General features: G+C 43.5%; 1 long non-coding RNA gene across 1 annotated transcript; it reads right to left on the minus strand.

Moving 5' to 3' along the window:
- Positions 1–1,272: 1,272 nt before the first annotated feature.
- Positions 1,273–12,044, minus strand: LOC121035356 (uncharacterized). Its single transcript, XR_005792846.1, has 3 exons — positions 12,033–12,044; positions 8,791–8,796; positions 1,273–1,383 (listed from the first exon to the last, which is right to left on the minus strand). It is a non-coding gene; the product is annotated as an uncharacterized LOC121035356 (long non-coding RNA).
- Between the last annotated feature and the right edge of the window lie 15,062 nt (positions 12,045–27,106).

Consider the following 27,106-nt stretch of genomic DNA (forward strand, 5'->3'; position numbering starts at 1 on the left):
TCTGAAATTGTCTTCGTGTGACAGACTCCTCTGATCTCTGCCTCGAGGCCCTGGTCGTTCTGATTACCCTACATGCCACAGTTTGAAGTAAAGCCCTGAAAAGCCAGAAAGTACCTTTTACTGTTGATACAAATTGTATCTTTTTAACTCTAAGAACTATTTTGATTTGTAGATCTAGTGAACACACCAATGTGTAACTATGATTAGACTTTTGGGCAACATTTTATCCCTTATTTAAATACAAAATTTTAAAGTAAAATTGAGGTCTAGACTAGGGTAGAGCATAAAAAGTAACAAGTTAGGTAAATAAAAGTGTCTGTGTTAGTTTTATATAATACATTAAAATATATTAAATACACTTATTGGCATTTTCTTTCTCCTAAAACTTACCTAGTGAGAACTTAAAAAAATAAAGGTAAAATGCTGCCTGAAAATAACGTCCGAGCACCTTTGACTAGGATAACATTTTCACTACTTGTGTGACACTGTGTGTCACATCGAGTAGGAATCGGGTACACAGTAAATGCTTCTAAAAGGCATTGTGCATATTGACATATCCAATAATCTGAACCGTGTTCAGCAAACTTAATTCAGGAAAGTGGCGTTCTACATAATTATTGCTGTTGTTTTTGAGGTGAGGGTGGCCCTCGTCTGTGCCCGGAAACCGTGCGGACGGTGCCACACCTGCCATTCCGAGGAGTGTCTGAGCGCGACCCTGCTCACTCGTGACTCCGTTCTCCTCGATTCCGTCGGTCAACTATCTGTAGAACAAGTTTCAGTGTAGAGGCTAAATGAGTGCCAAAAATAGGGTTACGAGTGTGGAGTACCTTTTACTGTAGTCCTGTTCCAAGCCTTTTTTGTTTGGTTTTGTTTCTCGTAAGCGTGCAAGCGTTTGTCAATTCTAGGTTTTGCTTCCATTTTCTTAGTCTTAGCATTTCCGTTAGCTGAAGATTCTGCCACAGTTTACTGCATTTATTGAAATGAGGTCTTCGGTGAAACGTAGGTCCTACTTTTCACGTGGCCTGCTCACCATTTGTAGCCGTCTGTCATTGCTTCCTGGCTTCTAGATTAAGGAAAAGTAGTTGTAGCTTGTGAGCACCTGTCCTGAAGTGACTAGCTCTGAACGACTCACACTGAAATCCTGCAGTTGTAATTCACTGTGAGTTAAGAAATAGCAGTTTTCTTAAGAGGACAATTTGTCCCCCCCTCCTTTTTGTTTTGTTTTGGTTTTGTTTTGACACCCATGTGGCTTTCAGAGCTTAAGAATGAGATGGTTGGCAGACTTTAGATACAGCGAATTCTTGATGATCTAAAGCAACAAGTAAAAGGATCCATCATTCAATTAAATCCGTAGCTGATCCCAAACCTTCATTGTCACCAGAACTTTCACCTTAATCCTGTCTTTCACCAGACTTGCTAATAACTAACTGGAAAGGGAGGGAGGTAGTAGGAAAACTGCCCCAAGTGGTCAGCTGAGAGAAGAGAACGAATTCAGATTGGAATCTTCTGCCCCGAGTAACTGACAGTTGACGGTACTTTGCACAGTCATTAGCCGGTTCCTTGTCTCTGTGTCTTACTACAGAGGGAGTAGCACCCAGCTGGCCACTTACTGGCCGTCAGTATTTCCTCCTTTCTTGCACGTGATAATGTCAGTTTTCAGTCTGTTGATGATCTCTGTATCCTGATAGAGTTTGTCATTGACCTCAACATTGAATGAAATGCACACCAGTATAAAATGTTTGATACTGGTAGAAACTTGAACTTTGTGCTTTTATGAAATTTCCTTTATGAGAATATGTAATATAACAAATAAGCGCGGTTTTCTATGTATATATACACACATGCATACGTATTTGTTATCAAGTATTAAAAACAGGAGGGTGGTAGGCTTTCGGTGGCTAACTTTCCCTTCGTTGAACTATGTATGTTTCTGAGTTGCGGACGACCAAGCCTGGAGTCTGGATGACCAATGATAAGATTTAGAACCACTTGAATGGAAAGCAACTCTTCAATGGTTTTATTCCTGGTATTTTTAAAGAGTTATTTTGATAATTTTAATAGAGTGTGTAATTTTAAAACACACACACACACACACACACACACACACAAAGTAGTATTGATTATACAGATAATTATTTAACATGTCTTTTATGGATGTATCTATGTATATGGACAGTAATATATTTATAAAGCAAATATACTTTGATTATGTCGTAGCTGTTAGTTTGTGATAGGTTAGAGGGTGCCTCTGGGTGCAGAGGTGTGTGTGTTTTGAAAACTCTCGAGCTGTTTTTCCCCCAATTTAATGGCACTGACCCTAAGGTGTATTTGGTTGTCGTTCTCATTTTTGCTGTCGGACTTCCTTATATAAGATGAGCTTCCTAGGTATACACCAGCCAGTCAAATGAAGCGTAAATACATGAACTGCACACGTGCATGAGAATAAGAGAAAGCAGAGTTAAGAAAAGTAGAGAAACTGCGTTATTTTTGATTGGTCTGGGCAACTCCCTCGGGCAGAGGTTGACTGGCGTTTTCTGTAAAGGATCAGACGGTAACTAAGTCAGAGTTCGAGAATCATACACTCTGTATAAACTACTCACCTCTGCACTTAGAGCATGAAAGCAGCCACAGACAGGAACGTCAACGAGCCGTGTGGCTGTGCAGCAACAGAACCTGACTTAGGCCAGTCTGTTCATCTCTGTCCTAGAGGGAGAAAAACAGGCCTATGAAGCAGTAAGTTCTGATCCATGTTAAGGTAGAAGTGAGAACCGTATTTCAGTTGATGCTGTTGATGGCTTTCAAAAGAAGATTTTGAGCCTGTCCTATTAAAGCATCTTTCTTATTCAGTCACACCCATTATATATTAGCGACATTTCTTAACGTTGAACCGCACACAAAGAAAGCATTTGGTCAACAGATATTTTACTAAGTATCGAATTTTTTTCACGAACTTTGTATTTCTATTGATAAATGGGAACACCTTACCTACATTTTGTGTTTTAAGGGCCTCACGGACCAAAAATTCTGTTGTATTTTGAAAGTTAGCATGTAATTAGCCACAAAATATTTTAAAGACTGCATTTATCCGTTCTGTTTTTCTGCTGGTTTTTTGACTTCTAAAAAAAAAAAAAAAAAAAAGACGACAGATGTGCCCTTCTTTAAAAGTGGTTTTAAAGAAGATAAACATACTGTAATTTCACATACTATATAGCTTTATTCTGTAAGACTTAAATTGTGACCAGTGTAACTGTAGCGATAACGTGAGTGCATTTGCTGTATTGTGGCTCTCTTTACAAGAATCCAAGTGTATCCCTGCTCTCCCTGTCCAGATCTTTAGTGTAGCTTCTTGAGACACCTTAGGACTGTCCTTGGTGAATATTCTGAACACGGTCACGTGTGATTTTAAGTCCGTCGGCACCACACACGGTCGGGCACGTTCACTCACAGCACTGTCATCGGTGGTGGTCACATTTTCACACCGTTTCGCCGGGAACAGTAAATGGGGTGGAACACCACCGTTCAGTTTAGTTACTTTGTTTTAAAATTGCAACACACCTCTAGCTCTTGACCGCATCCACTGTTTAAAACGGTCACTTCCCCCAGCCCTTTAAGGGCATCCGCTCCCCTGCTTTTTGCTTCCCTTACAATAACACGGTTATGTGCTAGGAGTAGCTTTTTCCCTAAGGTCCGTAGCCTCTAAGATTTAAAAACAATTTAAGGTTTTGACCATTTGGCAGTTAAAATTTTTTGGAGAATTTGGTCCATGTCTTCATTTAGTTTTATAAAATTTTAAAGTTCCACTTTTCAACCACATATCCAATCTGCCAGTCATCTGTCTAGGTATTTCAAAAGAATAACCAATTATTTGCTGTCCATTAAAGCTTTTGACCCCTCTCGTAAAGCAGCTTATGTCTTTAGGGAAAAAGACCTTGAAAAGCAGTGGCTTGTTTTTTTAAACGGTTTAGGCTTTAGATTTTCGTTTTTTTTTTTTAAACTTATGTTTCCCAGCCACCACAAAATACCCACAAGCATGCGAACCTCCTCAGAGACGTAAACGTAGTGCTGTACGTGACCAGAGACTGATCTCATCTTCTCCTGTGAGGTGGTGTTCTTCCTGAACCCCAGACGCGTGCCGATAGAATTGCCAATTCAGCCCTTCAGACTTTTCTTCTAGGAAAATAAAGTCAAGAATGTTTAGAACCACCATTGGACAAAGTGATGTGATTCTATTTATCCTATGTCTGCTCTGTGTGTTTCTGTATTGGAATTTTTACAACTCCAAAAAACAGTGTTTTAGACCCTATCAAAACAGCTCTGTGATTCTGCCACAGAGAAAAAAAAAAATTAAAAAGTTCATTTTTTTACGGTGGTTTGTTTTTGTTTCACAAGGAAACGGACCTCCTGCAGAGGCACAGACGCTAAAGAAATCGGAGCATCTCTCTTGTCCCTTGGCCTGCCGACATTCGGCGGCGGTAATGGGGGTGTTCCACAGGACACCCACCAGCCCCTTATCGATGCAGTGGAGCCAAATTAATGCCTGCGAAAATTGCAATTCAAGGCCACAGAGACCCAGTGGCCCTTCCCTACCATTTTAGCAATTGCCCGTCTAGGCTATTCCCAGCCTCAACTGTCTCTGGCTTTGGGCCTCACCTCTTGTGACCCGAAGACCTCTTCGCTGTATAGATGTCTACTGCCTCTCTCCTTGCAAGGACCAGCCTTAGTACCCTACCCGGGCCTGCTCGCAGTAGGTTCCCTTCCCTTGTGACCTGCCGGGAGTTGAAAATACTCTTATTTCATCATGTGGTCACAAACCCAAACTGGTGTCATGATCTTCATGACTTCAGCGTATTCACGTTCTCTGCCAGAGTCGAAGAAACTTTTCTTTCCACATCAGATGGGTTGTTTTTTGTTTCCTCTTGTCCAATGTTTGCGTGTGTGTGCGCGCGCGCGTGTGTGTGTGTGTGCGGGTGTGTTTAATTGCCATTTGTCCAGTATTTTCTTTACCCCTTACCCCTCCCCTTAAGCTCTCTACCTGGGGTGTGGATTTAGGTCCTTCATTTCATCTCTGTCAGCAGACTTCACTCAGCTACAGTCGGTGGAGAACGCAACACGTTCTGTCGGTAGTAGGAGAGGTCAGGCAGGATCTCGGGGGGTATCCGAGTAGCCTACCCCGTGGGCCAGTGCTAGTTTATTCCTCCCCCACCGCATCCCTTGGTCCACAGAGGATTCACACACCTTGCCGAATCAAGTCAGGTCAAGGGCAGTTGGAAACGGCAACTAGAATCGTGTTTACTCAGAACAAATGAGTCTCCCTGGGTCTCTCCGTAGTTGAACGTGTATTTATCAGCATCTGATGCTGGCTTCGAGTCAGTGACGTTCCTTTGGTGATTTTAAAGATTTTTCAAAGCTTTTTAAAAAATCTTTTGACATTTTCAAGGCTTTCGGGTTTTTTAAGTAACCTTTTTAAAAATCCATTCCTCTCTGTGTGCACCTGTCATTCTGGCCATTAAGAAGACAGCCCCTGGCAGCCAAGTCCCACACACGCCCTGTGGGCAGAGACGCAGGTTACTGAGTGGAGGGAGTCCCCACCTCTTCTGCTGGGGTTGTGAGGACGGAGTTAGACCCTCTGCAAGGCACAGCCAGGCCTCAGCCCACCCTGTCATTGCTATGTAAATGTAAGGTATTTAAATACACAGTCCTAGGCACCTGGGTGGCTCTGCAGGTTAAGCGTCTGACTTCAGCTCAGGTCATGATCTCACAGCTAGTGAGTTCGAGCCCCATGTCGGGCTCTGTGCTGACAGCTCAGAGCCTGGAGCCTGCCTCAGATTCTGTGTCGCCCTCTCTCTCTGCCCCTCCCACGCTCGTGCTCTGCCCCCACCCCCCCCAAGAATAAACAAACATTTAAAAACAAAAAAAATTTTTAACAATAAATAAATAAAGACACAGTCCTCTCCAGATGTTCCCCCCAGAGCCCTCTGATTCACAGAGCTAAAAATATTCCAGAGTTTTGATTCCAATAAGCGCCTGTGGTGTGATGTTTTGACTGGCGGGGTCTATTTCAGGAATGACCTTTCAACCTGTTTCAAGAGGTCTTGGCACCCCGTATCCATGCAACCCCATTTTCAGGCCCTTCGTGGCTCAAGAGTTTCCTATATATCAGAATAGAGATGTAAATGGAGTAACAAAAATGATGAAAACCAGGTACACCTTCCAGAAGCTCGCAGCTCAGTAGGTCAAGGATGGCATTACTGCCCCCCAACCCCCAGTTCCGCTTTCGCTCCTGGAGGTGCCGCTCAGCAAACCAGGCCACACCCTGGCCCCGGGGCCTGAGTCAAAGGGGATGTCACTTCCCCGCAACGGGAAACTCCAGAGCCGGTCTGGACACAGCAGCATGTGCTCAGGTAGACCATGCGCATTTGTGGAAAGATGCCAGATGAAATCGGGTGATTGCTTTTTTCTCTTTGAGCACTTCCTTCTTGTTTATACCTGCTCCTCTCAAATCCGCAGAGCGCTGACCGGCAGACCATTCACATCTGAGGGTTCGGGACTGTACTTAAACCGCAATCCTGTGCAACGGGCATTATCCCTTTTTAGAAACGAGAGAATGAGGCCTCAGAAAGGTTCAAGCACTTGCTCAAAGGCAAGTCCTTCTGCTGCTTCCAAAATGCTTGTTTCCGTTTACTATGCTGCAAGACAGTGCTCAGAAAGGTGCCCGTGCTTGTCCTTAGTGTGGGTTCCTGTCTGAACGTTTAGGAATGAACCCCGTGCTCTGACTTCACCAGGGGCAGGGAAAGACTAGGAAAAACAGAAATTAGAACTCTGGCTTTTGTACTCCAGTAGACCCACACACATTCACCACTCTGCTTTTAGGCGCAACTAGGCAGAACTAGGACGTCACTCGTATTGGAGGGAGAGAACACCCAGAGATCCGCCTGTCCTGAAGCCTGTGCTGATTGCCCGAAGCCGTGCTTGGCTCAAGACTCAAGCCGAGGGAGCAGAGCTCCCTACTCAGGGCCTTGGGAAACCCACGGACCCCCAGCCTCTCTGATAAGCAAGACTGGCCTGTTCTGTGCCACCAAGATTGGAGGCTGGACTCCTGACTCCCTCCGCAGCGCCCCTTGTGGTCTTAGTAAGAGGCAGTACCTTCACTGCTAACGTTTCCAGTCATGCACAGAGCCCTTCTCGGGTGTGCTGCGCGAAGCCCCCACTGAGCTCTAGGACTCTCATCCTGTTCACTGCGAACAACACCTTGCACGCGAAGCAGCTGCCATTTGCAGTTCCCAGGCCTTGTATTTGCACAAATTCAGCATGAGATTAGAGCCAGACAAGTTTAATTAGGTGGTCCAACACATTCCCTTCCGTTCCCCTGGAGAGCTCAGGGAGGGACCCAACACTCAAAGCTTCACAGGAAATACAAGGATTAAGTGCATTTCCCATTCGCCGAACGCCCTGCCCTCCCCACTCTTTTCCAGAAGCCTGTGCTGGCGAGCGTCAGCGTGTCCCAGCCACCCTTTAACTGCTCGGGACCCGCCAGCACCGAACGCTGCAACACTGGAGTCCCGGGGCACAGGCTTTTCCGTCCCCAGCCTTCAGAACTCTCTCCCCAATTCACTTTCCAAAGATGGACTTATCCTTCCACTTGAATAACGGTTTCAAACGTGCAAACGAAAAGGTTCAGGGAAGGACAGTTTTCACTACATGAAAAGCGATTCTGTACGGTCCAGAGATTTATGGGTTTGCTAGCTCTGTTACCCAACTAACAAGACTCGACAAAGCACGCTGCAAGTGGCGAATGCAGTGAACGTTCAAATGCCATGAATTCTCAATCTGTCAGGGGAGGACCAGAGCACATGCACGTTCTAGTCTCAGCTCAATTCACGGCCGACATTGCACACATGGAGGTGGACAGCCGTGGGAGGGGGCCAGAGTGCGACTGGAGGCCACCAGCGGCCCCAGGGCAGTTTAGCCAGGCTCCACCAGCTCCAGGGTCTTAAAAAACCTCCCTGCCTCATCGGGCCCTTGACCTCATGGACACCCTCCCCACCCCCACCCTTGCCCCATCTCTCCCCGGTTCCCAGACATCCATCAAGGTCCAGATTCTCAGCTCTGCCCTGCCCCCCTCCCCAGCCAGAGGTTGCCTGGTGACACTGAGCTCACCAGGTGGCAGTGGTCATGGGGGAGGGGAAAGAGGAAGGCGGCAACTGGCTTTGGAAGACCCTGACCCATGCAACAGGAATTTAAGACGCAGGCTTCCTCTACCACTTTCCAAACGGGTAGCAGGGAACGCCAAGTGCATAAGGGGTGGAGAAGGGGACATCTGAATCCGGCCACAAGCTTTAGGGATGTTGCAAAAATCTATGTGCCTCAAGGACTGAGCAGCGAGGCTCTAGAGGCCCCAGCAGAAGCTAGGGGACGGTCGTCACAGCTTGCTTCCTCAGCTCCTAAGGAGACAGGGGCAGGTGTATGTCCTAACTGACCATCTCTCAGGCCTGTTTGTCCATCTCAACATGCAGCAGCATTGCCAGAACGCATTCGGAGCCTTCTCTGCTAATCGGGGGGGGCAAGCGTGACTTCCCGCCATCAGCGTGGTTGGGGTCCACAGCCACCCTTGCCACCGCCTGGTGACTCTGCCCACACGACCCTCCGAGCCCCAGCATTCCTGAGGCTCCCCATCCCAAGGAAAAGCATGCATCCTGACACTGGCTCTTTCTGGCTGTGAGAAGATTGCAGTTCAAAGCAACACGTGGGCAAAGAAGCAAAGTAATAGCAGGAGAGGTGGGTGGAGGGAACCGGAAGCTCCTGTGGGTGAATTCCATTTTTCCCACCTGCAAACAGGGACCGGCGATCTGATCTGGGGAGTGTCCAGCTCCTCTCTGGCTTAGAGCGCAGCAGGGCTCACTCCTACCGGGTGGAGGGGAGGTACTGCGGTACAATGGGACATGCACGAACTTTGCAGCCTGATCTGAAAGCCTATCACCACACGGACGACCTCGGGCAGTCAAGTCCTTCGTGGTGAAGTTCAGCCACTTCCTCTGTTGAATAAAAGGAATATTTTTACCCAGCTTCCAGGAGCACCGGGGTAATAAAATAGCCGTGCAGAACGTCCAGCACCAGAACCTGTGACATAATGGCGCCTCGCCCCCTGCCTTTCCTTCCCTCCCTCACACCACACACGGCGGTTCCCAAGCTCTCCATTCAGCCCACTTTCTAGATGTCAGGTTCATCACCGCCTGCCCAAACCCTGCTTGGACTCAGGCTTCTGGGAACCACTGCCTACTCGGCCTCCCTCAAACCCCTCTCCCTTCCGCTCTGTAGCTCGAGTTAACCTAACAATACGCTTCCTAGAAGCCTTTGGCTGCCCACCTCCAGCTCATCCCCCCCCCCCCGCCCCAACACACACACACTGCCTGCATGATGAAGACAGATGCCTCATTACAACATGCGGAGCCCCCCGATCACGGTGACCTCCGGATCCACCACCCGCCCCTGCACCCATCAGAGACCCTGGACCTCCAACCCCGCCCACGCTGGGCACGGTCCGCGCTCTCAACCCTCCAGGTTCCGGCACCTGCTGCTCCACTTTACCAGCACAAACAGAATAGCCGGCTCCACATAAAGGCCAACCTCTACCTACAGCTGTCTCCAGCCTTTCTGACAGGAGGGAGGCTCATACCCTTTGAGCGCAGCCCTCTGTTGGGGTCCTGGGGCCGGCTTTAGAGGAGCTACCGGCTCACCGTCTTTCTCCCTCTGTCCGAAGCACGTGTGCCACAAGTGCAGTGGCTGTGTCGGATTCCGTTTTTCTCTTTGACTGACTCATTCATTCATTCATCAGTCGCTCAAGTAGCTGCTACTGAAGGAGGTGCTGAAGAAGAAACTACGCGGAGAGAACGGACGATGACCACCACCTCCTTCACGTTCAAGGCTACGTGTTCGCTAGCAGGTTACTTGGCTCCTGCCCTTGAGGAGGTCCTAGTCCGAAGAGAACAGAGGAAACAGTGCGGGATGCTTGCAACCTGTGATAGTGCTCTGGGAAGACAGGACATTTTCATAGAGACAGTGACCTTGAACCCGGCTCCCAGAGGGTGATTGCTGTATGGGGGCAGAAAACCTAAAAGTCAGAAGAAACCACACACAGAGGCAAGGGGGTGTGACAGAGAGCCTTCTGGGGACAGTGGCCTTAGATGGCTAAATTACTGCGTGCATGGGCGGGGGGCAAGCTGGGAGACCCAAAGAGGCCAGACTGCAGACATCCCTATTGAGCAGCTCGGAATTGGGGCCTTTAAAGCATCACAAACAGGGGCTGCAGCAGCCTGAGCAAGCAACAGACTTCATCCTTGGCCAGCACAGCGTTCTTGTTTCACTGCTGTCCGAACACCCGTGGCCCAGCGTGTGTTCTCTCGGACGCGGCCCCACCGCGGGGCTGCCTCCTCGAGAATTTGGGCGTGGGGTCCCTGCACACAGGCAGTACAAGGGCCACTGAAAATACTGGAGATTTTTAAACAACATCTAAATGGTAGAACACAATTTTGAGGAGGTGGATGAATCTAGAAGAGGGTCAGCAATGGGGCACCTGCCTGCTTGTCCCTCCCCGTGAGCACGTAAACAAGACCAGTTCAGTGGGCAGAAGAGGGGCCCGTGTGAGGGACACGCCTCTGAGGTCAAATGAAACCCGACTTTCAACTGGGGGGAAGCCGGGCGAGGGTTTCGCCACATGGCCATCCAGGACACGTAACATCCTGTACCCGTCACCGAGGGCCAGCCAGTGCCACTGCCCTGGCCTGTAAATAACCTGTACGACATTAAGGCCCCTTCTTCCCAATCCTCCTCTTTCCCCGGCCAGCCCCACTCTCCACAGAGCAGCAACCAGAATACTCTCTCAGAGTCATGACAAAGGTCGGTCTGTCCCATGCTGAAAACCCTCCGGTGGGTTCGCAGATCCAGATAGGACACATTACCCATCAGGCCTCACTCCCCTGCTCCACGTGAAAGCCGTCCAGCTGCAAAATTTGAGGCGAGATGCGTGGCTCTGCCTGGCCCTCAAGTTCTCTCTATTCTGTGTGCCAGGAAAGCTGGGCCACAGCCCGTTCCCCAAACATGGCCAAAGGCTCCCCTATTCGCTCCTGCCGCCGCCCCTGCTGCAGAGAATCTTCCCCCACTCCCAGCGCAGGGCTGAGACTGATCCCACCAGGAGTGTCTCCTGTGGACGTCACCTCTTCCGTCACCTCTGCCACCTACAGTGTTACCTGGCTCCCTCCGCCCCCCGTGCCCCACAGCAACAAACAGCACCATCGTCACCCTTGGGAGGCCGTGTTTCTCCGTGGAAATCCAACCCCTTACCCCGGCCTTCTGACAGCCTCCCAAGGACTGTGCGCCCTCCTCCCCTCCCAGGGCATTCCTGTCCATCATTACCCTCAACGCGCTTTTAGCCCTCACTTCTTCAGGTCTTTACTCAAGTGTCACTTTCTCAGAGAAGCCTTCTTGGCCAGCAGTTGTAAAACTGGAATTCCGAAGACGGAGGGTCCAAGATGGCAACTCAGGAGACCCCAAACGCGCCTCCTTCACGGACACACCACATCTTCCCCAAATCCACACCTGCATACAGAGCAGTCTCTCCTGAAGAACCACTGAGGGCCGAATGAACAGCTCCTGTGCGACAGAGGACAAAGGGACCACAGGGAGAAAAGTGGGAGGGACGGACCCCACCCTGGTGTTGCCAACTGCGGCAGGACTAAGGAACTTGGAGCAGATCTGTCTGCCCTGTGGCGAGAGAGGAAAAAAACCCTCCAGTGTGGCAGGATTCTCGCACAGAGGTACGGGACACTGAGGTCTTTCTATCCAGGAAGCAGCTTTATTCGTGCCAGCATCGGCTCAGTGGGTTCATACCCCGAAAACTGAGCCCCCAGCGTGGTGAGGTGTAGCCTTTTATAAATTTTCTACTTCTTGGTCTCGCATACATGGTAATACACAGACATAAGGTCTGATTGGGTGGCCTCATGTTACAGGGTCTTGAGGAATGTCACGTACAGACAGACAGCGTCGTGAAGAATGTCATGTTCAGTCAGAGAGCCAGGTTGCGTTCCCTTATCTTGAGGGTTTTTTTTTTCTCACCACATTCCTTAGGTAGGGGACTCTATCACAACACTTGATTTTTTCTAATCATTTAAAAATTTTTTTAAATGTCTATTTATTTATTTATTTTTGAGAGAGAGAGACTGAGCTGGGAAAGGGCAAAGAGAGAAGGAGAGAGAGAAGCCCAAACAGGCTCTGCAATGTCAGCACAGAGTCCAACTAGGAGTTCAATCTCATGAAACCTGAGATCATGACCTGAGCGGACATCAAGTGTCAGACACTTAACCAACTGAGCCACCCAGGCACCCCCCCCCCCCCCAAAAAAGCTACAGTTTATAAAAGGAACCAGGGGTCGATCATCTGCCAAATGGCAAGGGGGCTGCTGGGACTAGGTCCAGCGTGGGGTGAGCTGGTGGGTAAAACAGGTGATGTTCCCCTCCACTTTGATGGCAAGGTCCTAGTGCCCTGGCTGGCCTGCCACCACGCCCAGCCCCGGGGCCCTAACCTGCACCAGCCCCGGCCCCATACCCACACCTGTCCAAGCTCCAGCTTTCCCATCACAGTGGTCCCAGTGGGGCCAACACTGGGACACCCCCACCTCTCCCCTGGCCCATGCCTGTGAGCTATTCCATCAGGCAGCCAAACCCAACAGGCACACATGGTCTACACAGGTGATGTCCCTACATAAGGCCATTCCTGAACGGCTAGAACCAACTCTTCCACCTAATTCATAGCAACAAACACAGAAAGTCAGAGTGAGGACACAAAGGAATATGCTCCAAATGAAAGAATAAGACAAAAACTTCAGAGAAAGAGCTAAACAAAACAGACATAAGCAATAGGCCCAATAAAGAGTTCAAAGCAATGATCCAAGTCGATTCTACACAAAGCAACCTACATATTCAGTGCATTACCTATCAAAGTAACACCAGCATTCTTCACAGGACTAGAACAAACAATCCTAAAATGTGTATGGAACCAGAAAAGACCCCGAATAGCCAAAGCAATCCTGAAAAAGAAAACCAAAGCTGGAGACATCACAATCCCAGACTTCAAGCTGTATTACAAAGCTGTAATCATCAAGACAGTATGGTACTGGCACAAAAACAGACACTCATATCAATGGAACAGAACAGAGAACCCAGAAACGGGCCCACAAAGATATGGCCAACTTATCTTTGACAAAGTAAGAAAGAGTATCCAATGGAAAAAAGACAGTCTCTTTAACAAATGGTGCTGGGAGAACTGGACAGCAACATGTAGAAGAATGAAACTAGACCACTTTCCTACACCATTCACAAAAATAAACTCGAAATGGATGAAAGACCTGAACATGAGAGAGGAAACCATCAAAACCCTAGAGGAGAAAGCAGGCAACAACCTCTTTGGTCTTGGCCACAGCAATTTCTTACTCGACGTATCTCCAAAGGCAAGGGAATTAAAAGCAAAAATGAACTATTGGGACCTCATCAAGATAAAAGCTTCTGCACAGCAAAGGAAACAATCAACAAAATTCAGAGGCAACTGATGGAATGGGAAAAGTATTTGCAAATGACATATTGGATAAAGGGCTGGTATCCAAAATCTATAAAGAACTCACCAAACTCCACAGCCAAAAAACAAATAATCCAGGAAAGAAATGGGCAGAAACCATGAAAAGACACTTTTCTAAAGAAGACATCCAGATGGCCAACAGACACATGACACAACGCTCAATGCCACTCAACATCAGGGAAATACAAATCAAAACCACACTGAGAGATACCACCTCACGCCAGTCAGAGTGGCTAACATTAACAACTCAGGCAACAACAGATGTTGGTGAGGATGCGGAGAAACAGGAACTCTTTTGCACTGCTGGTGGGAATTCAAACTGGTGCAGCCACTCTGGAAAACAGTGTGGAGGCGACTCAAAAAATTAAAAATAGAACTACCCTACGACCCAGCAATAGCACCACTAGGAATTAACCCATGGGATACAGGAGTGCTTATGCACAGAGGCACTTGTACCCCAATGTTTATAGCAGCACTTTTAACAATAGCCAAATTATGGACAGAGACTAAATGTCCATCAACTGAAGAATGGATCAAGAAGATGTTATTTATATATACAATGGAATACTACTTGGCATTGAGAAAGAATGAAATCCTGCCGTTTGCAGTAACATGGATGGTACTGGAAGGTATTATGCTGAGTGAAGTAAATCAGAGAAAGACAGCTATCCTATGTTTTCACTCATATATGGATCTTGAGAAACCTAACAGAAGACCATGGGGGAAGGGAAGGGGAAAAAAATAGTTACAAACAGAGAGGAAGGGAGGCAAACCGTAAGAGACTCTTAAATGCAGAGAACAAACTGAGGGTTGATGGGGGGTGGGGGAGAGGGCAAAGTGGGTGACGGGCATTGAGGAGAACACTTGTTGGGATGAGCACTGGATGTTGTATGGAAGCCAATTTGACAATAAATTGTATTTGTAAAAAAAAGTTAAAAATAGAATTACCCTATGACCCAGCAATTGCACTACTAGGTATTTATCCAAGGGAGACAGGTGTGCTGTTTCAAAGGAGCACATGCACCCCAATATTTATAGCAGCACTATTGGCAATAATCCAAGTATGGAAAGAGCCCAAATGTCCATCTATGGATGAATGGATAAAGAAGATGTGGTATATATATACACAATGGAGTAGTACTCGGCAATCAAAAAGAATGAAATCTTGCCATTTGCAACTACGTGGATGGAACTGGAGGGTATTATGCTAAGTGAAATTAGTCAGAGAAAGACAAAAACTTATGACTTATATGAGAACTTTAAGAGACAAAACAGATGAACAGAAGGGAAAGGAAGCAAAACTGATATAACAACAGGGAGAGGGACAAAACATAAGAGACTCTTAAATACAGAGAATAAACTGAGGGTTGCTGGAAGGGTTGTGGGAGGGGGGATGGGCTAAGTAGATAAGGGGCATCAGGAAGGACACTCGTTGGGATGCACAATGAGTGTTAGACATAGGGAATGAATCACTGGAATCTACTCCAGAAATCATTATAGTACTATACGCTAACTAATTTGGATGTAAATTTTAAAAAATAATAAAAGAAAAAAATAAACAAAAGTATCCTCCAATACTAGTGTAATTTATTGAGTACTTAATAATATAGTGTTAAAAAAAAAAAAAAAACTGAAGGAGAGTTTCCCAGACAAAAAGTTAAAAGGAGTTTAACACCATTAAACCAGGAAAAAAAAAAAAAACCATTAAAGGAACCTCGTTAAGTGGAAAGAAAAGGTCAGAATTGGAAGAAAATTATTTTTAAAAATTTCATGAAGAAAAACAAACTGATAGTAAAGATAGCAGGTCAATTATTTATAAAGCAAGTATGAAGGCTAAAAGACCAAATCAATTATATCTAAAAAACTGGTTATAGGACTTGCAAAATAAAAAGATGTAAAATATGACTATATATATATATATATATATAAATAACGTGGAGGGGATAAAAATGGAGTTCTGCCAGAATGTTTCTGAACTTTAGTAGTTATCAATTTCATATAGACTACAACACACTTAGGATGTTATATATGAACCTCACAGTGACCTCAAAACAAAAATCTATAGAAGATATACAAAATATAAAAAGAAAGAGACTTAAGCATTAACACTAAAGAAACTCATCAATTATGAGCAAGAAAAACAGAACAACCAGAAAGCAATTAACAAAATGGCAATAAGTAAATACCTACCAGCAATAAGTTTAAGCGGTTTCAATGTTCCAATGAGAAGACATATGGTAACAGAATGAATTTTTCGACAAAGACCTAAATAGGGGCACCTAGGTGGTTTAGTTGGTTGAGCAGCTGACTCTTGATTTCAGCTTAGATCATGACCTATTAGTCGTGAGGGCAAGCTCTGCATCTGTCTCTGCACAGAGCATGGAGGCTGCTTGGGATTCTCTCTCCCTCTCTCTCTGCCACTCCCCTGCTCACGCGCATGTGATCTTCCTCTCAAAACAAACATTAAAAATTTCTACAAAATTATAAAGACCCATCTATACACTGCTTATAAGAGATTCACTTCAGACCTGTATGTTCAGAAACACACAGACTGAAAGTTAACAGATGGAGTAAGATATTCCATGCAAATGGGAAGGGGAAAAAGACTGGGGTAGGAATACTTACATCAGACAAAATCGATTTTCAAATGTAGTGTGTAACGAGCAACAATGAAGAACATCACACAATGATAATCAATCCAACAATAGTATATAACAATTATGAATACAAATCCACCCGATGTTAAAGCAAATTTAAATGCCTAAGAAAATATCATACAAAAAAGGTGAAACCGACAGTAATCCGATAAAAGTAGGGGACTTTAACAACTCACTCACATCAATGGATAGAACATTCAGGAAGAAAACCAAGTGGTAAACAGTATCCTTGTGCTGAAAGGTAACAATCTGCAACCAAGAATCCTCTATCCATGAAGACTGTCATTCAGAATAGAGGGAGAGAAAAAGAGTTTGTCAAACAAAAACTAACGGAGCTTGTGACCAACAAACCAGCCCCACAAGAAATACTAAAGGGGACTTGCTGAGTAGAACGGAAAGACCATAAGCGAGAGTATGATAAGTAAGAAACAAAAAAGCAGTCAAGGTGAGTATTTCTGTTAAAAAAAAAAAAAAAATCAGTCAAGGAATTCTCAAAACAAAAGGATATAAAATATGACACCATATAAAACCCAAACCAGAGGTGGTATACAGAATGGCTTCAAACTTAAGCGACCATCAACTTCATATACACTGCTATATGCAGATGTTATATACAAACCTAACGGTCACCATAAATCAAAAACCACCGATAGATACGCAAAGAATAAAGAGAAAGGAATCCAAGGATATCGCTAAAGCAAGCCAGCCAACTATGGAAGAGAGCATGAGAAGGATCAGAGAAAAACTACAAAGGCAACCCCAAAACAAGTAACCAAAGGACAGGAACACGTATCAACAATTACTTTGAGTGTAAATCAACTCCATGCTCCCATCCAAAGACATAGGGTAAAAGAGTAAATAAAAAATTAAGATCCATCCATACGCTGCCTACAACAAACTCATTTCAGACATAAAGACACTTGCAGATGTTAAGTAAGGGGATAAAGAAACATTTATCATGCAAATAGACGTCGCTGAGTTCTCCAAGTCCTCTATCGTGGTCTTTTGCCTTTGTTTCCCTCTTTTTTTTTTTTTTCTGCTTTGTTATTCTCCATAATTTTACATCCACTGTAGCATCCATTCAAGACTGCATCTCGGTTACAGCAGTTTTAAATTTTGGCCTGACTAGATTTTATTTATTTTATCTCTACAGAAAGGGATTCTCTGGTGTCTTCTACGCTTTTTCCAACCCTAGCTAGTATTCTTATTATCGTGGTTCTCAATTCTAGTTCAGACATCCTGCTTATATCTGTGTTAAGTCCCTTGCTGTCATTTCTTCCTGTTTTTTCCTTTGGGGTGAATTCCTTCATTTTGTCCTTTTGAAGGAAGAAAAGGATAGCTCAGTCGGTTAAGCATCCAGTTTTAGCTCAGGTCATGATCTCACGGTCCCCGAGTTCGAGCCCCACACGTCAGTCTCTGTGTTGACAGCTCAGAACCTGGAGCCTTCTTCGAAATCTGTGTGTCCCTCTCTCTCTGCCTCTGCCCTGCCCGTGCTCTCTCTTACAAATTAATATAATTAAAAATTAAAAACAAAAATCAGCTAAAGGGAGCTAGATCCTAGGTGTGTTTCAGTCTGTTTCTTGAAAGAAATTTGATACAGAGGGGGAAAAAAAGGAAAGAAAAGAAAAGAACTTAAAAATTAAAAGAAATTTATAGAATAAGATGAAATAAACAAATTTTTATGAAAAATAAAGTAAAAAAATAAAAATAAATTTTTCTCTTTCTGGTGAGTTTTGTGGCTCAAGTTATGCAGATTGTTGCATTGATCCTCAGGTCAGTTTCCTAGGTTTTCAAAGTGGTTTGGTGCTGATCCATCGGCATTTCAGGGACAAGACAAGGTCAGGGTCTCCGTGCAGCTCTGCCATCTCAACTCCTCAGAAACAGTGGCTTTGAATGAAACCCTGGACCAGACAGGCTTAGCAGGTAAATTCAGAATAGTCCATCCTAAACCAGTAGAATACGCACTCTCTGCAACATTCCCAGAAAAAATCACGTATTAGGCCACAAAACAAGCCTGAACAAATTCAAGAAGATCAAAGTCATACCCCCGCATCTTTTCTTACCACAAGGCTATGAAACTAGAAGGCAACCACCGGAACAACTCTGGAAAGACCACAAATATATGGAGGTTAAATGACATGCTACTAAGCAATGAATGGGTCAACCAAGAAATCAAAGAAGAAATTAAAAAGCACGTGGAAACAAAAATGAAAACCACAATGGTCTAAAAGCTTCAAGATGCAGCCAAAGTGTTTCTAAGAGGGAAGCAAATAGTTAATATAAGCCTAACACAAGAAGCAAGAAATTTTTTTAAAAACCTAACCTTACACTGAAAAGGAACTGGGGGGGGGGGGGGGGGAAGGACAACAAACAAAACCCAAAAGCAGGAGGAGGAGGAAATAATAAAGATTGGAGCAAAAATCAATAACATAGAAACTTAAATAGCGATAGAATAGATCCTTGAAATCAGGAGCTGGTTAAAAAAAAAGAAAGAAATAAATCAATAAAACTGGGGCACCTGGATGGCTCAGGTGGCTCAGCCCTGAATCAGGGAAAAAAAGAATTTGAACAGGTTTATTACCAGCAAGGAGAATTAATCAGGAATCAAAAAGCTCCCAACAAGCAGTCCAGGACCAGACAGCTTCACAGGCTAATTCTACCAAACATTCAAAGAAGTCTTAACACCTGTTCTTCTCAAACAATTTTTAAAAATACAAGAAATTGGAGCGCCTGGGTGGCTCAGTTGGTTAGGCGTCCGACTTCAGCTCAGGTCATGATCTCACAGTCTGAGTTCAAGCCCCGTGTCGGGCTCTGTGCTGACAGCTCAGAGCCTGGAGCCTGCTTCGGATTCTGTGTCTCCCTCTCTCTCTGCCCCTCCCCTGCTCATGCGGTCTCTCTCTGTCGCAAAAATAAATAAAAACATTAAAAAAATTTGTTTTACATATAAGGAAAAATTCTAAACTCATTCTATGAGGCCAGTATCACCCTGATACCAAAACCAGATAAAGACACCACAAAAAAAGAGAACTATAGGCCAAGATCTCTGATGAACATGGATGCAAAACTCCTCAAAAAAATACTAGAAAACTGAATCCAACAATGCATTTAAAAAAATCATTCACTAAGATTAACTGGGATTTATTTCTGGGATCCAAGAATGGTTCAATATTTGCAAGGCGATCAATGTGATACATCACATCAATCGGAAAATGGATAAAAAAACATATGATCATTTCAATAGATGAAGAAAAAGCAGTTGACCAAGTACAATATCCATTCCTGATAAAAACCCTCAACAAAGTAGGTTTAGAGGGAATACACCTCAAGATAATCAAGTCCATGTAGGAAAAACCCACAGCGAACACTCTATTCAATGGGAGAGAAATAGAGTTCTCCCCCAAGGTCAGGAAGAAGACAAGCATGTCTCCTCTCACCAATTTTATTCAACCTAGTACTGGAAGTCCTGGCCGTGGCAGTCAGACAACAAAGGGCATCCATGCTGGTAAGGAAGAAGTAAAACTTCCACTTTTTGCAGACGACATGATACTAAATAGAGAAAACCCACAAGACTCCACCGAAGAACTTCTTGAACTGACAAATGCATTTAGGAAGCTCCAAAGATATAAAAGCAAATGTGCAGAAATATGTTGCATTTCTATACAGTAATAATGAAACAACAGAAAGAGGAATTAAAAAACAAACCCATTTGCAATTCCACCGCAAGTAATAACATACTTAGGAATAAACTTAACCCAAGAGGCGAAAGACTGGCACTCTGAAAACTATAAAACATTGATGAAAGAAAGTGAAGGAAACACACAGAAAAAATAGCAAGATATTCCATGCTCATGGATTATAAGAACAAATTTTGTTAATCTGTATTAGCCAAAGCAATCTACACATTTCATGCAATCCCTATCAAAATACCGACAGCATTTTTCACAGAGCTAGAACAAACAATCCTAAAGCGTATATGGAACCACAAAAGACCCTGAATAATCAAAGCACTTTTGAAAAAGAATAGCGAAGCTGGAGGCATCACAGTTCCAGACTGTTATATTACAAAGCTTTAGGAATTTAAACAGTATGGTACTGGCACAAAAATAGACACAAAGATCAATAGAACGGAATAGAAAACCCAGAAATAAACCCACAACTATCTGCTCAATTTATCTTTGACAAAGCAGGAAAGTATATCCGATGGGAAAAAGACAGTCTTTTCAATAAATGGTGCTGGGGAAACCTGGACAACTACATGCCAAAGAGTTAAACTGGACCACTTTCTTACACCATACACAAAAATAAACTCAAAATACAGACCTAAATGTGAGGCCTGAAACATTAAAAATCCTCGAAGAGAGCACGAGCGGTCAACTCTGACATCAGCCATAGCAACAGTTCTCTAGGTATTTCTCCTGAGGCAAGAGAAATAAAAGCAAAAATAAACTGTTTTAACTATATCAAAATAAAAAGCTTCTGCACTGCAAAAGAAACAATCAACAAAATTAAAAGGCAATCTACGAAACAGCAGAAGATATGTGTAAATGACTTACCTAATAAAGGGCTAATATCCAAAATATATAAAGAACTTATACAAGTCAACACCAAAAAAAATCCCCCAAATAATCCAATTTTAAAATGGGCAGAAGGGGTGCCTGGGTGGCTCAGTCAGTTAAGCGTCCAACTTCGGCTCAGGTCACGATCTCACTGTTCCTGAGTTCAAGCCCAGCATTGGGCTCTGTGCTGACAGCTTGGAGCCTGGAGCCTGCTTCCAAATATCCTCCCTCTCTCTCTGCCCCTTCCTCACTCATGCTCTGTCTCTCTCTCTCCCTCAAAATAAATAAACAAACACTGGAAAAAAATTTGTAATGGGCAGAAGACATGAACAAATATTTCTCCAAAGAATACATCCAGATGGCCAAAAGACACATGAAAAGATGTTCAACGTCACTCATCCTCAGAGAAATGCAAATCAAAACCACAATGAGGCATCACCTTACACCAGAAGAACAACTAAAATCAAAATCACAAGAAACAAGTGTTGGCAGGATGTGGGGAAAAAGGAACCCTCTTGCGGTGTTGGTGGGAACGCAAACTGATACAGCAATTTTGGAAAACAGTATGGAGTTTCCTCAAAAAGTTAGGGGGTGCCTGGATGGCTCAAGTGGTTAAGCATCTGACTCTTGATTTCAGCTCAGATCATGATCTCATGGTTGGTGAGACTGAGCCCTGCATTGGGCTCCATGATGACAGTGTGGAGCCTCCTTGAGATTCTCTCTCCCCCCCCTCTCTGCCCCTCCCCTGCTCACACACTCTTTCTCTCTCAAAATAAATAAACTTAAAAAATAATTTAAAGGGGCGCCTGGGTGGCTCAGTCAGTTGAGCGTCTGACTTCGACTCAGGTCATGACCTTGCAGTTCGTGAGTTCTAGCCCCACATCGGGCTCTGTGCTGACAGCTCAGAGCCTGGAGCTTGCTTCAGATGCTGTGTCTCCCTCTCTCTCTGCCCCTTTCCTGCTCATGCTCTGTCTCTGTCTCTCAAAAATGAATAAACATTAAAAAAATGTTTTTAATAAATAAAAAATAATTTAAGAAACAGAACTACCCTATGATTCAGTAATCACACTACTGGGTATTTACCCAAAAAATACAAAAACACTAATTCAAAGGGATACATGCACCCCTATGTTTATGCATCTCTATATTTATTGCAGCATTATTTACAATAGCCAAATTATGGAAGCAGCCCAAGTGTCCACTGATAGACAAATGGATAAGGAAGATGTGTGTGTGTGTATGTGTGTGTGTATGTGTGTGTGTGTGTGTGTATACAAAGGGCACACATACACACACAATGAAACATTATTCAGCCATAATAAAGAATGAAATCTTGGATGGAGCTAGGGAGCATAATGCTAAGCAAAATTAGTCAGAGAATAAATACCATGTGATTTCAGTCATATGTGGAAATTAAAAAGCAAAATGAATGAGCAAAGGTGAAAAAAACAGAAAGACAAACCAAGAAACAGGCTCTTAACTACAGAGAATACACTGACTGTTACCAGAGGAAGGGGGGTTGGGCAAATAGGTGATGGGGATTAAAGAGTGCACCTGTCTGATGAGCACGGGGTGATGTATGGATGTGTTCAATCGCTATATTGTACACCTGCAACCAATGAAACACTTTTGACTACACTGGAATTTTTTTAAAACACTAAAAATTCAAGATTTACATATATGATACTCAATTTCAATCTGGACTGAGCAGTATCACAATGGTGTTTAAAGGTACATGTGACCACATTGCCCGTCTCTAAAAGTTAACTCCCAAGAGGAAAGATACGGTGGTTTGTGAGTTTCCTTTAACTTTGGTTTTTCATGTTAACCTTTCCTAGGACATTTGATAATTAGAAGTAATTGGTTTTAAAATTTGGTGCCTATCATCATTGTTGCAATTCGTTATCAACTTATGTTTTGAATTTCATTACTGAAATATGTAAATGGTGTCCTATAGCTTCATGACAGAACTTGTAATGAGCTATTCTGGACGATTCCACTAGATGAAACTAGAGATAGAAAATAAAAAATAAAGTGAATTTGAGACATTGGCACAGGGCATATTTGGATAGATGTAATTAATCTTCTCTAATAAAGTTTTCTGGTTGCACCAATAGTGCAAGAATTATCACTACCCGACCTCAGGAGATACTATATAAATCTACAGTATCACAAGTGTGGTACTTTTGACAGGGTCCGCAGATAGGTTAATGGAATAGGGTTTGAAAGTTCAGAAATAGACTCAAATAGAACATGGGAAATATTTTTAATTGATACATTTGTCTTGATTATACAATGAAATAATATTTGGGCCACTGAATTAAATAAAATATTAAAAAAATTTTTTTTAATTTTTTTTTCAACGTTTATTTATTTTGGGGACAGAGAGAGACAGAGCATGAACGGGGGAGGGGCAGAGAGAGAGGGAGACACAGAATCAGAAACAGGCTCCAGGCTCTGAGCCATCAGCCCAGAGCCCGACGCGGGGCTCGAACTCACGGACCGCGAGATCGTGACCTGGCTGAAGTCGGATGCTTAACCGACTGCGCCACCCAGGCGCCCCAGTAAAATATTAAAATTTTAAGAAGAAAACAGTAGGGGCATCTGACTTTGGCTCAGGTCATGACCTCCCCATTCATGGGTTCGAGCCCCACATGGGCTCTGTGCTGACAGCTCAGAGTCTGGATCCTGCTTCAGATTCTGTGTCCTAGCTCTCTGCCCATCCCCACTCATGCTCTGTCTGCCTGTGTCTAAATGAACAAGAAAGAAAGAAAAGAAAGAAAAGAAAAGAAAAGAGAAAAAGAAAGAAAGAAAAGAAAGAGAAAAGAAAGAAAAGAGAGAAAAGGAAGAAAGAAAAGAAAGAAAGAACAAACAAGGGGCGTCTGGGTGGCTCAATTGGTTAAATGTCTGACTTTGGCTCAGGTCATGATCTCATGGTTTGTGAGTTCGAGCCCTTGGTCAGGCTCTGTGCTAACAGTTCACAGCCTAGAGCCTGCTTGGGATTCTGTGTCTCCCCTTTCTGCCCTTCCCCTGCTTGCACTCTGCCTCTCTCTCTCTCTCTCTCTCTCTCAGAAGTGAATAAACATTTAAAATTTTTTTAAAAAAGAAAACAGGATCTTTGAATGATCCATTAGATAAGATGGAATTAACCATGAAAACACAACAGAATACACATTGTTTTCAAGTATACATGGAACATTCTCCAATACAGGTCACATGTGAGATCATAAAGCAAGTCTCAATAAATGTAACAAGACAGATATCCTAGCATGCATCTTTTCAAACCTCAAGTATGAAAGCTAGTAATCAGTTACAAGGAAAAAAATAAAAACCATCATGGGCAAATGACAACCTAGTCAACAACCCATAGGACAATGATAAATTCATCAAGAAATAAAAAAACACATGAAAACAAATGAAAATGAAAACACAATGACCCAAAATTTCAGTCATACCAAAAGCAGTTCTAAGAGGGAAATTAAAGTGATACAAGTAGACATCAAGAAAAAAAAACAATCACAAAATTGTTTTCAGTATTACAACTAAATGAATTAGAAAAAAGAAAGAAATCCCATTAGTAGAAAAACTAACAAATCTCAGAGTTGAAATAAATGAAGGAAGAGACTGAGAAAAAAAAAATCAATAAAACCAAAGCTGATTATTTGAAAAGGTAAATAAATCGATAAACCTAAAGCCAGACTCATGGAAAAAAAAATCAGTAAAATCAGAAATAAAATAGCAAAAGTAATACATGACACCACAGAAACCATTAGAACTAAAAAAAAAAAAAAAGTATGCTAAAATATTCAGTAACAAAAAGCAAACAAATTACAAAAATAAAATCTTCAAAAAAATAAAAAATGGGGGGCACTTGGGTATCTCAGTTGGATAAGCATCCAACTCTTAACTTTGGCTCAGGTCATGATGTCACAGTTTGCGAGTTTAAGCCCCACATCGGGCTCCGCGCTGACAGCTCAGAGCCTGCTTAGGATTCTCTCTCTCCTTCTTCTCTCTCTGCTCCTCCCCTACTCACTTGCTCTCTTTCTTTCTCTCAAAAAAAAAAAAAAAAAGGAAAATCTGAATAGAAAAATAATGAAATTGAATAGGTAATGAAAGACCTCAACAAATAAAAGCCCAAGACACATGGATTAAAAAGTGATTCCAATGAGAGATTCAAGAAGCATTATTTTCTATTATCAAGCTATTCCCAAAATTAGGGGGAAAAAAGATTCCAAACACATTCTCAAAAAAAAATTACCTGGAGACCAACACCAAAGACATTTACAATGAAAGAAACTATAGGCAAATAAACCAGATAAACATATGCAAAAACCTCCACAAAATAGCAGCGAACTATGTTCAGAAATATATTAAAGTCATCATTCAAGACAAACAACTTGAATTTACTCTGAGAAACACAAGGGTGATATTAAAAACTAAACAATATACCACATTAACAAAATGAAGGATAAAAATCAGGTCAATGTCTCAATAGATGCAAAAAACCAACGGTAACACTCATGTAAGTTGATCGTGAAAACTCTCCAAAAAGTGGGTTTTGAGCAAACATACCTCAGCGTCATAAAATGAACATGTGATAAACACACAGCTGACATCATACTCGAGGGTGAAAACCAGAGAACAAGAAGGCAATCTTCGTTTTCACCACTTTGACCCGGGGTGTATTCCAAGTCCCAGCCACAGCAGTCCCGCGAGGAGAAGAAAGGAGAGGCATCCAAATTGTTGACGAGGAAGCAAAACCACCACTGTTTGCAGACGACATGATACTCTGCCTAGAAAACCCTGAGGACTCCTCCGAAAGGACCATTAGAAGATGTGCATTCAAGAACGTGGCAGCATGCAACACTCACAGACAGAAATCTCTTGCGTTTCTATTCACTAATCACCAAGTGACAGACACATGAAACAGTTTCATGTCCACTGCAACCAAGAGAACAAAATACCTAGGCATCACCTCAGCCGAGACGGTCCAAGACCTACACTCCACAATCTAGGAAACACAGATGAAGGACACTGACGATGACACAAACGCAAAGATATTCCATGCTTACGGAATGGAAGAATATTGTTCCAAGATCCCTCCTACCAAAAGCAACCTACAGATCCAAGCCATCCCTATCAAAACACCAGTAATATTTGTTACAGAACAAGTGATCCTAAAATGCCTGTGGAACCACAAGAGACCCCAGAGAGCCAATGCAACCTTGAGAAAGAAGAACAAAGCTAGAGATGTCACAGTCCCAGATTTCAAGGTTTGCTGCAAAGCTACAGTAATCAAAACAGGATGTGACTGGGGCAAAAAGGGACACGTACATCAAGGGAACAGAAACCAGAGTCCCAAAATAAACCCACACTCAGGGTCAATTACCCTATGATAAAGGGGGCAAGAACATACAATGGGGAAAGAGGCTCTTCAATAAATGGTGCTTGGAAAACTGGACAGTTATGTGCAAAGAAAGGAAATAGGACCACTCTCTCACATCATGCACAGTAATAAGCCTACTATGGATTGAAGACCTAAATGTCGGACCTGAAACCCTAACACTCCTAGAAGAAAACACAGGCAGTGATCTCTTGGACACTGGCCCAGCAACATTTTCCTAGACATATTGCCTCAGGCAAAATAAACACTAAAGCAAAAGTAAATAATTGGGACTACACCAAGATAGAAAGCTTTTGCACAGTGAAGGAAGTCACCAATCAAATGAAAAGGCATCCTACTGAATGGGAGAAGCCTGCCGATGACACATCCCATGAGGACCTAATATCCAAAATTTCTATCAAGGACTAATACCAACCAATGAATAAACGTCTGATGGAAAATCGGGCAGACGGCCTGAACACACAGCTTGCCAAAGAAGACTCACGAAAAGATGCTCGACATCACTCATTAGCAGGGAAATGCAACAGAAAAGTACAAGGTGTCAGAATGGCTAGTGTCGACAGTGGAACAATTAACGAGTGTTGGCCCAGAACCACAGTGCCCTGGGGGTGGGAACACCAACTGGTGGAGTCACCAGGGAAAATAGCATGGAGGTTCCTCAAAAAATTAAACACTGAAATCCTACATCATGCAGTAACTTTACTAATGTGTATTTACCAAACATAACAAAAATACGAATTAAAAATTATATATGTATCATTCTATGTTTACTGTATCATTATTTACATTTCACAGTTAGGGAAGCAGTCTGTGATCACTGATAAATAGTTAAAAAGCAGTGACAGATGGATCGTGGAATAGTACTC

This window comes from Herpailurus yagouaroundi, unplaced genomic scaffold, assembly GCF_014898765.1.
Source record: "Herpailurus yagouaroundi ecotype Mexico unplaced genomic scaffold, PumYag 161, whole genome shotgun sequence".
Classification (NCBI taxonomy): Eukaryota; Metazoa; Chordata; class Mammalia; order Carnivora; family Felidae; genus Herpailurus; species Herpailurus yagouaroundi.